Raw genomic sequence first — 17,782 nt, 5'->3', positions numbered from 1 at the left:
ATGCCAAGTCTTTCCATGGTGGCAAACTCAGTCTTTGTGGTTGCCAGCGTTTCTGGGTCCAGTCTACACACGTGAGCATGGACTGGCGGGCCAGTTGTAGACATATGGTGCTCAACCCCATGTTTTGTGATTATAGTGGAGAAGATGGGCTTGGTGAGGTTTGGGAATTTGCCCAGCAGTTGAGTGAACTCACATGTGGTGGTGCCTGTGCTTGACAGAGTCGTTGTGGGGAACTTACTGGGGGAGCAGTGTAACGACCCAAAGTCCTTGACATGCACAAGCCGGCAGTTCTTAAGATTGTCTAATAGTCCTTGGGCACACAGGAAATCTGTACCGAGCAGAGTTCTAGTCCTTTTAGCCAGGACAAAGTCCCATGTGTAACGTTGCCCACTGAAGCAGAGTGTCACCCATCATGTCCCGTAAGTCTGGATCTTGCCGCTGTTGGCGGCTTCCAGCGAGGTTCTGTTGGTCATAGCCTTCTCATGAATAGGCAATGCTAGGCGCACACTCACCTGAGCACCCATGTCACACAGGAAACGTCACCCTAAGGGTGTCTGTAATGAAGAGTAGATGACCCTGGCATGGTGTTCAAGATCTTTGATGTGCTGATGTGCTGGCACTGTCGAAGCAGGTTCTCCCCAGGTTCCGGGCAGGCAACCTACGTACGGACTGCAAGTATACACGAACAAGTGTTTGGGAGATTAGTGGGATGGGTTTGCCAGTTGCTGTAGAGCTGCAGGCATCTCCTGCTGAGTGAAGGCTCAGTTCTGTTTTTTTTATGCTGCTTGTATTCTGTGTTGTTCTGCTGAAAATGGTGGGCACGCTGTGTTGGTGCTGGAATGTGTGGCAGCACTGGCGAGCTGCCCACAGCACGTCCTTGGGTGTGTTGGTTGTTAATGCATTTCACTGTACGTTTTCGTGTATATGTGATAACTTATTCACTTCACTTAGAGATACCTCACGGAACAGGCCCTTTCGGCCCAAAGATCCTGTCTCCCAGCAACCCACCCAGCCTAATCACAGGCCAATTTACAATCACCAAATAATCTATTAACCCGTACGTCTTTGGACTTTGGGAGGAAACTGGAGCACCCGGAGGAAACCCACACAGTCATGGGGAGAACATAAACTCCATACGGACAGCACTGGAATTGAACTCCAAACTCCGGTGCCCCAAGCTGTAATAGTGTTCCTCTAACCACTACGCTACTGTGATGCCCAAATAAATCTGAATCATAAACAGCAGTTTCTGTTATTATTTTCAGCTTCTTCTATTTTTTCTCCTTTGTGATCTCTCCCGACCTGTCAGCAGGAATCAACCCTAATAAACTCAAGAAGGAATAGCTGATAGCACTGAAATGGGGTTCAGCTGCCAGCTGGCCTGGTCACAAGAACCTGTTGTTTCTGATGGAAAACAGAGTGAATCGCTCTCCTCTTTCAGTGGGGAATTTTAATAAGGAAATGATGAAACAGTTTTCCCTCTTCAGAATGTCCAAGGACAATATGTATTCTGTTTTAGCTGTGAAGTAAATACAGAAGTGGAAGAAACGAACTTCCAAATTTTGATTTATGCAGCTTAAAGAGAGTACACTCAGCGGTGGAAGGGAAGGTTCTACGACGGGTAGTTAAAACTGCCCAACACGTGACCAGCACCTGCCTACCTGCCATCAAGGTCATATACACAGAGAGGTGCCAGAAAAGGACAGCAATATCATAAAGTATCCCACCCACCCTGCTCATGGACTGTTTGTTCCTCTCCCACCAGGGAGGAGATTACACAAGATCACCAGACTCAAAAGCCAAGTCATCACACTGATCAACACCTCCACCCACTAACCCACCCCTCCACAGCCCCATTCACCACTACTTTATCATTTCCTGACAGAGTCACCTTGTGTACAGACACTCCCGTGCCTGGTGTCACTTTATGGACATACATTCAGTCTGTGTTATAAGCTAATCTTAGGTATTTCTGTTTATTGTGTTGCTTATGATTATTGTGGTTTTTATGCAGCACAGAATCCGGAGGAACAATCATTTCATTACACTCGTACTGAAGAATGACAATAAACAATCTTGAATGAAGATGAGAGGCTTCGAATGCAAAGCAGCGAGAATGTCAGTGACTAACTATCGCAAGGAAGACCCCCACGCCAGGTATAGGGAGAAGAAGGGTCAACCTTTTATTTATATAAAAATTTTTAAAGATCTAAATATCTTACTTGCAGCAGCATCATAGGCATATACAAGCAACATAGATTAAGTATAAATTATACAGAATTTTTACAAGAAAGTGCACAGCTAAATAAAAAAAGAACAAAAGGGCAGCACGGTAGCATAGTGGCTAGTGTAACTCTTTACAGCGAGGTGCAATTCTCACTGCTCTCTGTACGTTGTCCCCATACAAGTTAGGGTTAGTAAGTTGTTGGCACCAGAAGCATGGCATCACTTGTGGACTGCCTCCTTGGACTGTGTTATTGTTGATACAAATCATGCATTTCATTTCATTGTACATTTTAATGTATCAACATGCATGTGACAAATAAAGACAATTGAAAAAGCAAAGTCCTTTAAAATGCAAAATGGTCAAAGTGATCATAGTATTGTTATACTATGCTGGTTGAAGGGAAATCTTAAAAAATTTATTCATTTATGGGATGTGGGCATCGTCAGCTAAGCCAGCATTTATTGCCCATCCCTAGTTACCCTTGAGAAGGTGGTGATGAGCTGCCTTCTTCAACCTCATTGAGGTGTAGGTACACTCACCGTGCTGTTAGGGAGGGAATTCCATGATTTTGACCCAGCGACAATGAAGGAAGAGCGGCGATATGTTTCCAAGTCAGGATGGTGAGTGACTTGGAAGGGAATTTCCAAGTGGTGGTGTTTCCAGGTATCTGCTGTTCTCGTCTTTCCAGATGGTAGTGGTCGTGGGTCTGGAAGGTGCTGCCTTAGGAACTTTGGTGTGTTGTTGCAGTGCATCTTGTAGACAGTACACACTGTTGCAACTGTTCATTGATGGTGGTGGGATTGGATGCTTGTGGAAGGGGTACCAATTAAGAGGGCTGCCTTGTACTGGATGGTGTCAAGCTGATGAGCTGCACTCATTCAGGTGAGCGGGGAGTATTCCATTACACTTCTGACCTGAGCCTTGTAGATGGTGGACAGGCTTTGGGGAGTCAAAAGGTGAGTTAAACACTGCAGGATTCCTAGTCTTTGACCTGCTCTGGTATCCATGGTGTTTATATGGCTAGACCAGTTTAGTTTCCTGTCAATGGTAATGCCCAGGATGTTAATGATAGGGGATTCAGTGACAGTGATGCCACTGAAGGTTAAGGGACGATGGTTAGAGCCTCCTTTTGGAGAAGGTCATTGCCTGGCACTTGCGTGGCTCGAATGTCGCTTGCCACTTGTCAGCCCAAGCCTGGATATTGTCCAGGTCCTGATGCATTTGGGCGTGAACTGCTTCACTATCTGAGGAGTCAGGAATGGTGCTGAACATTGTGCAGTCATCTGCATACATCCCCACTTCTGACCTTATGCTGGTAGGAAGGTCATTGATGAAACAGCTGAAGATGGTTGGTCCTTGGAAACTTCCCTGAGGAAGAGATGATTGACCTCCAAGCACCACAACATCTTCCTTTGTGTCAGGTGTGATTCCAACCAGCAGAGGGTTTTCCCCCTAATTCCCATTGACTCCATTTTAGTTGGGGCACCTTGATGCCATACTCGGTCAAATGCTGCCTTGACGTCGAGGGCTGTCACTCTCACCTACCTCTGGTATTTAGTTCTTTGGTCCACGTCTGGACCAAGGAGGTGATGAGGTCAGGAGTTCAGTGGCCTTGATGGAACCCAAACTGGACACCTATAACCAGGTTATTGCCAAGTAGGTGCTGCATGATCACACTGTTGATAACCCCTTCTGATGATTGAGATTAGGCTGATAGAGTGGTAATTGGCTGGATTGGACTTGTCCTGTTTATTGTGTACAGGACATACTTGGGCAATTTTCCACGTTGCCGGTGTGACGAGAATACACATAAAATTAAGGTGTTTGCTGGCCTGGGTGGCATCAGCAGTTGGTCTGCCACCTGTCCTCAGGGGAAGGAGAGATAAAGAACAATGAAGCAGCATCTGGAGATGTGTAATGAAGGGACGGGAGAGAGAGCTGTCTGGAGCGGCTCCCCCTTTGAATCCTGAACTGTTTGAAGTGATGGACAGGCGATCTGGAGATGTGTAATGAAGGGACGGGAGAGAGAGCTGTCTGGAGCGGCTCCCCCCTTTGAACCCTGAACTGTTTGAAGTGATGGACAGGCGATACCCCAGCAGGGGGATAAAAAGGGACAGGTCCGCTAAGGCAGGACACACACGACACCCGAGGTAACGAGACCCTGGAAGCGGTGCGCCTCTCATGAGTCGGTGGGAAGTATCGGACCTTAAACGTACAGGGTGGAAAGGTACGATCAGTGGGAACCCGGTGTGTGTCCACCCTCGCTTGGGTGCCGGGTTCACTGCAGAGGACCGACCGCATCTGGAGGAGGGGTCACAGTCGGTGACCTCAGGTGACATCACCAAGGACCTGTCCAAAAGCTGCTTGTGAGCCATCTCGCCGGTCTGTGAGTGAAGCCGTGTCTGAATGATCAGTTGTTCCTGTTCTCTCTCTCTCTCCCCCCACATTGTCCATCGCCATGGCAACGATTACTGCGAACTGAACTAAATTGGACTGAACTTTGTGTCACTTTGAAATTGGTCATTTACCCCTAGACAACGATAGAGCTTGATTGATGCTGTTATCTTAATTCTGTGCACATGTGTGTTTATCATTGCTGAACTGTTGCATTTATATTTATTATCCTTTCGATTACTGTGTTGCTTGTTTCTTTAATAAAACTTTCTTAGTTCTAGTAATCCAGACTCCAACTGAGTGATCCATTTCTGCTGGTTTGGCAACCCAGTTACGGGGTACGTAACACCGGGTAGATGCTGATGTTGTAGCTGTACTGGAACAGCTTGGCTAGTGGCGCAGCAAGTTCTGGAGCACAAGTCTTCAGGACTATTGGTGGGATTTTGTCAGGGCCCATAGCCTTCACAGTATCCAGTGTTTTCAGCCATTTCATATGGAAGATGTGGCATCTGGGATGCTGGGGACTTCTGGAGGAGGCTGAGCTGGATCATCTACTCGTCACTTCTTTCTTTTTTTTTTGGCGTGTGCGTGTGTGCGTGTGCGACGTTGGCGGGACAATGTCTATTTCATGCCTTTACAAGGCCTGGAGCGAGAGAGAGAGACTGTGTGGTGCGCCACTCCTCACACAGACATTTCACAGTATTTTTCCCTTTATTTTATGAGCTCGAGTTGTGATCTCAGCACTCAACCCGGCACGGATGGAAAGCCTACTCAGGAGCGGCCCCGACTGGATTCGAACCCGGGAACCTTCGTTCTGGAGTCCGGCACTGATGTCATTGTGCCACCAACCAGCCCTCTACTTGTCACTTCTGACTGAAGATTGCTACAAATGCCTCAGCCTTATCTTTTGCACAAGTGTGCTGGGCTCCTCTATCATGGAGGATGGGGATGTTTGTGGAGCCTTCTCCTCCAGTGAGTTGTTTGATTGTCCACCACCATTCCTGGCTGGATGTGGCAGAACTGGTTTTGCAATTGTTGTTTCCAGTGTCTCTGTTGATGCTGGGTTGTCCTTCCAGGTAAATTCCTTATTATTTTCTTGTTAGCTGTTGGAAACAACTGAGTGACTTGCTAGGCCATTTCAGAGTCAACCACGTTGCTGTGGGTTTGGAGTCACATATAGGCCCGACCAGGTAAGGATGGCAGAATCCCTCCCCTAAAGGACATTAGTTCTTGAACCTGGTGGTGTAGGACTTCAGGTTCTTGTACCTCCCAATCTCATTCCCTTGTCACAAGGAAGGACAAGGGTCATGGGAATACTCAGTTCGATGTCACACACCAGAAGGTTAAGTGGTCTGTCTCATAAATACCATGGTTACAAGAGCAGGTAAAAGGTAAGCTGCTCTGAGGTGAGTAACTCATCTCATGGTTCAACGGTTCAATTTAATATCAGAGAATGTATACAGTAAACAACCTGAAATTCTTACTCTTCACAAACATCCACGAAACAGAAAAAAACCCAAAGACAGAAACATCAGACTCCCAAAGCCCCCTCCCCCTCTCCCTCCCCGCCACTTGTACCAGCAAAAGCACTGACTCCCCTCTCCCCACCATGCAAACAAAGGTAAAGCCCGCAAAAAGACCTTGATCTGGAGTTCATCAATAACTGCAACCCATCCCAACACCTCTGTATCTCAGACAGGCTCGGTCTCTCACTAGCGAGGGAGAGTGAGATCGCTTCTGCAACAAGCGAGAGTGGGAGACCAGCAGCTTCTTGTTTCGATGTTACGCTTCTCCAAGTCCCCCGACTCGAGGACCAACAGGCTCTCACTCACCATCAAAAGAGAGAGTGAGAGAGGATCACTCGAGTACAGGGGCTTTCTTCTGACAGCAGTGCCCACCACCTGCTGTCTCGATGGTTCAGTCTTCCGCGACACTTCAGTTGGCCATATTGGTGAGAAATCGGCTCATCCAGGGGTCCGCACCCTGAAGACACAAATCAACCAGGCCACATCCGGAGATATTGAAACGCCAGGCTTCATGGCAAGTCCGAGAACCCGCTCACGGAGGACCGTAGTTTGAGCTGCAGCTGGGCCTCAGCCAGACTGAAAAGAAAAGAGAGACATGAGAAAAAGAAGAAAGGCCATTTCATGGATGAACTGGAAGCAGTTGCCTAGGTCTGCAAAAAACTCTGGCGCCATCCTTTCTTGCTCCTCCCACGTACTGATGCCTCAAACTTCAGGAGAAGGAAATCAGAAGGCCGTGAGCCAGTCCTCATCAGAGGACCAGAGGTGGAGAGGGTCAGCAACTTTAAATTCCTTGGTGTTATCATTTCGGAGGACCTGTCCTGGGCCCAGCATGTAAGTGGAACTATGAACGGCAGCGCCTTTATTTCCTTAGGAGCTTACAAAGATTCGGCATGACATCTAAAACCTTGGCAAACTTCTATAGATGTACAGTGGAGAGTATATTGACTGGCTGCATCACAGTTAAGTATGGAAACACCAACGCCCTTGAACAGAAAATGCTACAAAAATTAGTGGATACAGCCTAGTCCATCATGGGAAAAGCCTTCCCTACCATTGAGCACATCTACGTGAAATACTGCTGTAGGAAAGCAGCATCTATCATCAGGGGCACCAACTACCATCCAGACCATGCTCTCTTCTCACTGCTGCCATCAGGAAGGAGGTACAGGAGCCTCAGGAGTCACACCACCAGGTTCAGGAACAGTTATTACTCCTCAACCATCAGGCTCTAGAACCAGAGGGGATAATGTTATGGTTATTATTCCATGGATTTATTGAGTATGCACACAAGAAAATGAATCTTAGGGTTGTACATAGTGACATATATGTACTTTGATAATAAATTTACTTTGAGTTTGAATTTGAAGCCTGCCCTCACCTGTGTGATAGAATACTCTCAATCTACCTGGATGAGTTCTACTCCACTAACTCTCAAGGGGTTAAATATCATTTGGGACAGTGCAATTGACTGATCTACTGTCCTGAATGTTCACTCTGGGCACCAATGAGGCACTGCGCTTCAGTGTGTTCAATCTAAAAACGATTACAGTCTCTACTAATCCAACATCATCTCTCAAGCTAATTGTCTCTACCACCACGTCAGACAGTTACATGCATCTCCTCCGCACTTGCTTATCACAATGTGGCTTTCTCGATATTGGTGAGATCAAGGGTTGACTAAACTAGGTGTTTGCTTTGCCAAGCACGTTTGCTCCATCCCCTGTGGCTGTCTGGAGGTCCTGGCTGTCAGCCATTTTAATTTCCCTCCCGATTTCCATGACATGTCTGCCCTTAGCCTCCTTCACTGCCAGGGTGAGGCTAAGTACACAATTGAGGAACAGTGCCTCATATTCTACCAGGATAGTCTACAACTCAGCAATGTTTCCTTTGGCTCCTCCCACTCTCTACAGACTCGGGCAATAGTCATGGGCACCCACAACAGTCCATGGTGCAAGTCTTACCCTGTAATACTCCCCAGTTCTTCCTCTGCTACTTTGATGGCTGCATTGGTGCTGCTTCATGCACCCATGCTGAGCTTGTCAATTTTATCAACTTTGCTTCTGACATTCACCCTGCCCTTAAATTCAATTGGTCTCTGACACCTCCCTCCACTTTCTCAATCTCTTTGTCTCCATCTTTGGAGACAAACATCAACTGACATCTTTTATAAACCTAGCGATTGCCATAGCTATCTTGACTATACCTCTTACCACCCTCTCCTGTAAAAATGCTATTCCCTTTTCTCTGTTCCTTCACCTCTTCTGCACCTGTTCCCAGGATGAGCCTTTCCTTTCCAGGACATCAGAGGTGTTCTCCTTCTTCAAAGAACAGGGGTTTCCTTCTTCCACCATTGATGCTGCCCTCATCTGCATCTCCTCCATTTCCCATACATCTGCGCTCACCCCCTCTTCCCTCCGCCTCATCAGTGATAGAGTTCCTCTTGACCTTATCTACCACCCCATGAGCCTCTGCATCCAACACATCATCCTCCGCATCTCCTGCCACCTCCAAAGGGACCCTGCCACTAAACACATCTTTACTTTCCCCCATATCCCCGCTTTCTGCAGGTATCACTCCCTCTGCGATTCCTTTGTCCATCCGCCTCCTCTCTCACCTCCATTCATGGCCCCAAACAGTCCTTCCAGGTGAGGCAACACTTCACCTGTGAATCAGCTAGCATTGTTAATTGTGTCCAGTGCTCCTGATGTAGCCTCCTCTACATTGATGAGACCTGTTGTAAATTGGGGGCGGGGTGCACTTCCTTGAGCACCTTCACTCCATTCGCCAAAAAGTAGAAGTTCCCAGTGGCCAAACATTTTAATTTTGATTTCCATTTCCATTCTGAAATGTTGGTCCATGGACTCCTCTTGTGCCACAATGAGGCCACACTCAGGGTGGAGGGGCAACACCTTATATTCTGTCTGGATTGCCTCCAACCTGATGACATGAATATCAATTTCTCCTTCCCCTCCCCTCTTGTTCTGTTCCCCACTCTGGCCTCTCACCTCCCTATCACCTCCTCCTGGGTCCCCTCCTTCCCTTTCTCCTGTTGTCCACTCTCCTGCCCTATCAGATTTCTTCATTTCTAGTCCTTTACCTTTCCTACCCACCTGGCCTCACCTACCACATCATAGCTTTCCTCCTTCTGCCACCCCCACCTTTTTTTATTCTGGCATCTTCCTCTTCCTTTCCAGTCCTGAGGAAGGGTCTCAGCTGGCAATGTCAACTGTTTGCAGCAACACACATAATAGTTGCTGGTGAACGCAGTAGGCCAGGCAGCATCTGTAGGAAGAGGTGCAGTCGACGTTTCAGGCCGAGACCCTTCGTCAGGACAAACTGAAGGAAGAGCTAGTAAGAGATTTGAAAGTGGGAGGGGGAGGGGGAGATCCAAAATGATAGGAAAAGACAGGAGGGGGAGGGATGGAGCCAAGAGCTGGACAGGTGATTGACAAAAGGGATATGAGAGGATCATGGGACAGGAGGCCCGGGGAGAAAGACAAGGTGGGGGGGGAACCCAGAAGATGGGTAAGGAGTATAGTCAGAGGGACAGAGAGAGAAAAAGGAGACTGAGAGAAAAAGAATGTGTGTGCGTATAAATAAATAATGGATGGGGTACGAGGGGGAGGAGGGGCATTAATGGAAGTTAGAGAAGTCAATGTTCATGCCATCAGGTTGGAGGCTACCCAGATGGAATATAAGGTGTTGTTCCTCCAACCTGAGTGAGGCTTCATCTTGACAGTAGAGGAGGCCGTGGATAGACATGTCAGAATGGGAATAGGATGTGGAATTAAAATGTGTGGCCACTGGGAGACCCTGCTTTCTCTGGTGGACAGAGTGTAGGTGTTCAGCGAAACGGTCTTCCAGTCTGCGCCGGGTCTCGGCAATATATAGAAGGCTGCATCGGGAGCACCGGACGCAGTATATCACCCCAGCCGACTCACAGGTGAAGTGTCGCCTCACCTGGAAGGACTGTCTGGGGCCCTGAATGGTGGTAAGGGAGGAAGTGTAAGGGCATATGTAGCACTTGTTCCGCTTACAAGGATAAGTGCCGGGAGGGAGATTGGTGGGGAGGGATGGGGGGGACGAATGAACAAGGGAGTCGCGTAGGAGTTCCTCGTGTTTGCGAATGTTAACTGTTTATTCATTTCCATAGATGCTGTCTGAGCTGCTGAGTTCTTCCAGCTTTTTGTCTGCATTGCTTTGGATTTCCAGCATCTGCAGAATTTCTCGGGTTTAGGATTAATTGCCTTATTTGCTGGAGTTTTATGAAAAACAGGATAAATACTGATTTCCAAATAATTTTGGAGTTAATCCTTTGGGAAATGTAAAACTGGAAATGTCAGCTGCTGAGATTTATTTTGAAAACATATTGGTATTGCTTTATTATTGTCACATGAACAAGACCATAAGACATAGGAACACAATTAGGCCATTCAGCCCATTGAGCCTTCTCCACCCTTCTATTATGGGTCCATTGAGTCTGCTCTGCCATTCGAATCTAGCTGATTTATTATCCCTCTCAACCCCCTTCTCCTGCCTTCTACCCATAACCTTTGACACCCAATGACTTGGTCTCCACAGTTGTCTGTGGCAAAGAATTCCATGATTCACAACCCGCTGGCAAAAGAAATTTCTCCTCATCCCTGTTCTAAAGCAACGTCCCTCTATTTTCAGACTGTGCCCTTTGGTCCCAGACTCCCCCTGATAGGAAACATCATCTCCAGTCCACTCTAACTAAGCCTTTCAATATTCACTGGGTTTCAATGAGATCCCCCCTCACTCTTTTCAACTCCAGCGAGTACACACCCAGAGGCAGCAAATGCTCCTCACACATTAAGTTTTCCATTCCCAGGATCATGATCGTAAATCTCCTCTGGACATTCTTCTTTGTCAGCACATCTTTTTGTACACAGGGGTCCAAAACTGCTCAGAATACTCCATATGTGGTCTGACTAATCCTTATAAAGCCCAAGCTGTTCTATGTCCTCCCTGTTACTGCAACACACAATGGAAGTTCTATCTGGGGAAATTATTGTGCACTGAAAATTATCCAGATGTTTGACCAGAATAAAAAGAAAAAGTCCCATCTGATGCAAATTAGCTCAAGATTTTTCAAACTCCCAGTACATTTTCATGCTCATAATAATAATAAAATATGTTGTGGCCTTCATTAATATCTGGATACAGTGGCCACTATAGAACCTCCTGGACCTAATAATGTGGCTACCAAGTGTATGTTTGTTGTCTTCTGCTGCTGTAGCGCATCCACTTCCAGATTCAACGTGTTGTACAATCAGAGATGCTGTTCTGCACATCACTGGTGTAACATGTGGATTTTTGAGTTACTGTCACCTTCCTGTCAGCTTGAACCATTCTTCTCTGACCTCTCTCATTAACAAGACATTCTCACCCACAGAAATGCCACTCACTGGATGTCTTTTGTTTCAATGCTTCCTTTTTTTTACACCATTCTCTGCGAACTCTAGAGGCTGCTGTGTGTGAAAATGCCAGGAAATCAGAAATTCCCTGAGATACTCAAACCACCCTGTCTGGCACCAACAGTCAAAATCACTTTGATCTGGTTTCTTCTGCATTCTGATGTTTGGTCTGAACAGCAACTGAACCTCTTGACCATGTCTGTATGGTTTTGTGCATTGAGTTGCTGCCACATATCCGGATGTGATTTGATATTTGCACAAACTGGCAGGTGGGCAGGTGTACCTCATAAAGTGGCCTCTGAGGGTTGGAAATGCACCAGTTTGAATTGGGTTGTCTGTAAAACATAATTACTGCCAATTAGTTTCAAAAAGAAACCATCTTTCATTTAAATTCAAAATGGATTTTTAATTGATCATTCTGTTGTTATGGACACCCTTAGAAAGGTCTGCTTTTACTGCCAATCCATAATTAAGAATTAATAATTGAGAATCAATAGTTCTTAATGAAGAATTTATAATTGAAGTGTCTTGGGCAAACACTTTTGTTTATTCCCTGTTGTCTTATCACTTTTGCTATCAAGAATGAGGTACAGGAGCCTTAGGACTCACACCACCAGGTTCAGGACCAGGGACTACCCCTCAGCCAACAGACTCTTGAACCAAAAGGGATAACATCACTCAACCTGACCTGCCCTACCATTAAAATGTTCCCACAACCAATGGACTGACTTTCAAGGATACCTCATCTCAAGTCCTCAATATTTATTGCTTATTTATTTATTTTTATTATTATTTCTTCTTTTTGTATTTGCACAGTTAGACACTGTAATCTTTCACTGATACTGTTCTGGTCCAAGTTCAATGGAGTGAAGACTAAACCCTCATGACATACAAACTATAAGTGGGCATAAATTTAAGGTGATTGGAGGAAAGTAAAGAAGGGATATCAGGGGAAGGTTTTTGCACAGAGTGGTGGGTGCATGGAATGTCCTGCTGAAGGTGGGGGTAAAGGCAGACACATTAGGGACATTTAAGAGACTCTAAGATAGGCACATGGATAAAAGAAAAATGATTAAAGATAAAGACCTTTAAATTTTAATCTCTATAAAGATAAATTAATGATAAAGATTAGCTTTATTTGAAACATGTATGTGGAGGCATATAGTGAAATTTAAATCAATATCAAATCAATGAGGATTGTACTGAACAGCCTGCAAGTGTGATTCTGTTGCCGGTGCCTACATAGCATGCCTACAGCTCACTAACCCCAACCTGTATGTCTTTGGAATGTGGGAGGAAACCAGAGCACCCTGAGGGAATCCATGCAGTCACAGGAGAACATACAAACTCCTTGCAGACAGTTGTGGCATCAAAGGTTATGGTGAGAAGGCGGGGGAGTGGGACTAAATGGGAGAATAGATCAGCTCATGATAAAATGGCGGAGCAGACTTGATGGGCCGAATGGCCGGCTTCTGTACCTTCGTCTTATGGTCTCTCCACCCATCTGATGCAGCACGAGATGAGGAACTGCTACGTGGTTGTTCTTGCAGAAACTTGATTAGAGCACAACATCCCACACACCATCATTCTTCAGGCCATGCCAGTCAGTCTTGCGCTAGTAACATATTGAGACTGTATACGCTATTGTCTGTGCTGTATACTTTGTGTGACAATGCACTGTGGTTTACACTTTGGTTCCAGAAAAACAATGTTTTGCTCAGCTGTATACATTGCATGTGTGTGATTGAATGACAATTGGACTTGAACTACACCCACCCCAAATCCCCTCCCACCGACCCCCCACCCCCATGGGCCCACCTGTGAGGGGAGACGAACCCCTGACCTGATCGCCAATATTTATTTAATTATAATTTATTCAGCGATACAGTGTGGAAAAGGCCCTTCCAGCCCCTCAAGCAGTGCTGCTCCAGCAATCCCTGACAATCCCGATTTAACCCTAACCTAATCACGGACAATTTGCATTGACCAATTCACCTATCTGGTATTTCTTTGGATTGTGGGAAGAAACCGGAGCACCCAGGGAAAACACATGCATTCCATGGGGAGAACATACATACTCTTGACAGAGAATGTCGGAATTGAAATCTGAATTCCGATGGCCCAAGCTGTAATAGTGTCACGCTTACTGCTACAGTACCATGGCACTCCAAATATATGACACACCCAGCAGGATGGTGTTGTGTCCCTCACTGTGGCACCTTGATGTTTGCTTTCAGTTCTCAAGAACAGAGTTTGATGCTGTTCCTGTCTGTTTCAGGTTAGACAAGTTCACACCCTGTTCTCTCTTACAGCTAAAAATAAACAGCCAACAAGAAATGTTAATAATTTAGTTTTTTTATTGCTGTTCAAACTATCAAATCACAGATTAAATCATTGACATCGACAAAACTCATATATTACGACAAGGATCTTCAGCAGGTTTTTTCATTGTGAAGCATAGTCATTTAATGAAGGTTATGAATTATACTTTATACTTTATTGTCGCCAGACAATTGATACTAGAATGTACAATCATCACAGCGATATTTGATTCTGCGCTTCACACTACTTGGATTACAAATGTTAAATATTAAAAATATTAAAAAGAGTTAAAATTAGTAAATATTAAAAATTTAAATTATAAATCATAAATAGAAAATAGAAAAATGGGAAGTAAGGTAGTGCAAAAAAACCAAGAGGCAGGTCCGGATATTTGGTGAGTACGGCCCAGATCCGGGTCAGGATCCGTTCAGCAGTCTTATCACAGTTGGAAAGAAGCTGTTCCCAAATCTGGCGGTACGAGTCTTCAAGCTCCTGAGCCTTCTCCCGGAGGGAAGAGGGATGAAAAGTGTGTTGGCTGGGTGGGTCATGTCCTTGATTATCCTGACAGCACTGCTCCGACAGCGTGCGGTGTAAAGTGAGTCCAAGGACGGAAGATTGGTTTGTGTGATGTGCTGCGCTGTGTTCACGATCTTCTGCAGCTTCTTTTGGTCTTGGACAGGATAACTTCCATACCAAGTTGTGATGCACCCTAGAAGAAAGCTTTCTACGGTGCATATATAAATATTAGTGAGGGTTTTAGGGAACAGGCCAAATTTCTTTAGTTTTCTCAGTAAGTAAAGGCGCTGGTGGGCCTTCTTGGCAATGAACTTTGCTTGGTTGGACCAAGTCAGGTCATTTGTGATATTGACCCCGAGAAACTTAAAGCTTTTGACCTGTTCCACTTGCGCACCACCAATGTAAATTGGGTCGTGCGGTCCGCTACTCCTTCTGAAGTCAACAACCAATTCCTTCGTCTTGCTGACATTGAGGGATAGGTTATCGTCTTCGCACCATGCCACCAGGTTCTTAATTTCCTCTCTGTACTCAAACTCATCATTACCCAAGATACGGCCTACAATTGTTGTGTCATCAGCAAACTTATATATTGAGTTCGATGGAAACTTGGCTACACAATCATGGGTGTACAGTGAGTACAGCAGGGGGCTGAGTACACAGCCTTGTGGGGCACCGGTGCTCAGAGTGATTGTAGAGGAGAGCTTGTCCCCCATTTTTACAGCCTGGGTCCTGTCTGTGAGGAAGTTGAAAATCCAGCTGCAGACCTGAGTGTTAAGGCCCTGGTTCCAGAGCTTTGGAATCAGTTTATTTGGAATGATGGTATTAAAGGCAGAGCTGTAGTCAATGTAAAGGAGCCTTAGTTATGCGTCTTTATTCTCCAGGTGTTCTAAGGAGGAACGTAGGGCCAGAGAGATGGCATCTGCCGTTGACCTGTTGCTCCAGTAGGCGAATTGCAAAGCATCGAGGTTGACCGGTAGGCTGTGGTTGATGTGTGCCATAACCAATCTCTCGAAGCACTTCATAGCAATTGATGTCAGAGCCACAGATCGATGGTCATTCAGGCATGCCACCTTGCTCTTCTTCAGCACTGGGATTATCGTTGCCTTCTTAAAACACGAGGGGATCTTAGACTGATGCAAGGAGCAGTTGCAGATGTCAGCAAACACTCCAGCTAGCTCGCTTGCACAGGCCCGGAGAATCCGTCCTAGGACGACATCTGGGCCCGTCGCCTTCCTTGGATTTATCTTCAGGAAGGCCCTTCTAACGTCCTCCTCGGTGACGATGAATCTCGATGCCACCAGGTCTGGTTCATCTGGAGGGAGCGGGACGCTCCTCTTCTGTTCGAATCTTGTATAGAATACGTTAAGTTCGCCAGGAAGAGAAGCCCCACAGTTATTGATATTCTCAGCCTTTTCTTTGCACCCAGTGATCTCATTTAGACCGCTGCCATAGTCTACTGGCATCCCTCTGGTTAGCCTGGGCTTCCAACTTGGCTCGATATTGCCTCTTGGCGCCCTTAATAGCTTTCTGGAGTTCACACCTGGATTCCGTGTAGCGACTGGTATCCCCGGACTTAAAAGCCACAGCTCTAGCCTTTTAAAAGGGACTTGACCTCATAGTTCATCCAAGGTTTCCGGTTAGGGAGTACCCGGATCGTCTTGTGAGACACACAGTCCTCTGTGCATTTCCAAATAAAGTCTGTGACAGCTGAGGCATACTCATCGAGGTTAGCTGCCGAGTCCTTGAATACTAACCAGTCCACCGATTCAAAGCAGTCACGGAGGACCTCATCCGTTTCCTCTGTCCAACGCGACACTACTTTTGTCACAGTGACCTCCCACTTCAGTTTCTGTTTGTAAGCCGGGAGGAGGAGTACGGCCTGATGGTCTGATTTTCCGAAGTGAGATTGTAGGAAGGAATGGTAGGCATCCTTGACTGCTGTGTAGCAGTGATCATGTATGTTCGGGCCTCTAGTGGGGCAGGAGACATGTTGGTATAACTTTGGCAGCGCCTTTCTGAGGTTGGCCTGGTTAAAGTCCCCGGCTGTAATGAGCAAAGCCTCCGGATACCTGGTCTCAAGTTCACTGATGTTGGCATACAGTATGTTCAGAGCACAATCCACGTCCGCCTGGGGGGGAATGTAGACCGCTGTCAGTATGACCGAGGTGAATTCCCGTGGCAGATAATAGGGACGACACATCACCGACAGGTGTTCCAGGTCCGGGCTGCAGGAGCTTGTCAGTGCCACTGTGTCCGAGCACCACCCAGTGTTGATCAGTAGGCAGACACCACCTCCCCTCGTCTTGCCCGAAGACTCCGTGTGGTCCATCCGATGGATCGAAAATCTCTCTGGTCGGATGGCACAGTTGGGGGTGGCAGGGGAGAGCCAGGTCTCGGTGAAACAGAATACACAGCAGTTCTGCATCTCCCTGCAGTAGGTGAGTCTCCCTTTAAGATCATCCACCTTGTTCTCTATGGCTTGCACAATAGCTAGTAGGATGGTGGGCATAGGGACCCTAAAGCCCCTCAGCTTCAATCTGACCAGCAGCCCAGCTCTTTCCCCACGCTTCCTTGGTAAATAGTGCATCTGTCCAGGTTTCCATCGATGCAGTGCGCTGTTGTCAGCTCTTTGAGGGAGGTGGACGCGTCCCGCGGGAATCGATTGACGGGTCGTGTCGTTGGATGCTCCGGGTCAGGCCGAGTGATGGAGGAGGCTCCGCTGCCACTTCCAGCTGCCGAGGGCCCGGGCTGTCGATTGGTTCGGGCCCCGAAGCCAACACTTAATCCCAGATGGCTGGGCTCCTGGCTGAAACAAGTCCTTAAGCCGAGTCACGGTTGCGGAGGTCTCTGCTCCAGCCGAGCCTCGGGCTCGATTTTTGAGTTCGGCGGCAGAAGCCTCATTTCCGGCAACTGTGGGTGGCCGCCAACGGGGCTTTACGGTGGTCGCTCCGGGGAAGTGTCTGGGGCACCTTGAGGTCTCCAATGTCACTTCTGTGTGGTCGTCTGCTCCAGAGAGGTGCTGGTCGGAATGCGCCGTGTCTCCAAGCGCTCTAGCATGGTAGCAGACCGCGGGTCTCCGGGAACGTGATGGGCCTCGCTGGTCAGGTCCAGGTGCGGTCTGGAGTTTAAGAAGCAGTTCTGGCATGGTGGTCTCCAACTCGGTCAGTAGCTTCGCCAGGGTGTTGTTGATCTTGATCTTTCTAAATTGAAGGTTTAGAAGGGTTTCTCGAGTATAGGATAGTGGAGAGGGCAGTTTGCTCGGGAGAGCACGCGCAAAGTAGCCAGTTACCGGCGCCATCTTTAATGGAAATTAGTTAGTTTTCTGAGACTTCTTATTTTATTATCTTCCAAAGTCATCA

The sequence above is a fragment of the Mobula hypostoma genome, chromosome X1 (genome assembly GCF_963921235.1).
Source record: "Mobula hypostoma chromosome X1, sMobHyp1.1, whole genome shotgun sequence".
NCBI classification, from domain to species: Eukaryota; Metazoa; Chordata; class Chondrichthyes; order Myliobatiformes; family Myliobatidae; genus Mobula; species Mobula hypostoma.
The sequence above is the reverse complement of the archived record's forward strand: the minus strand, read 5'-3'. Positions refer to the sequence as shown.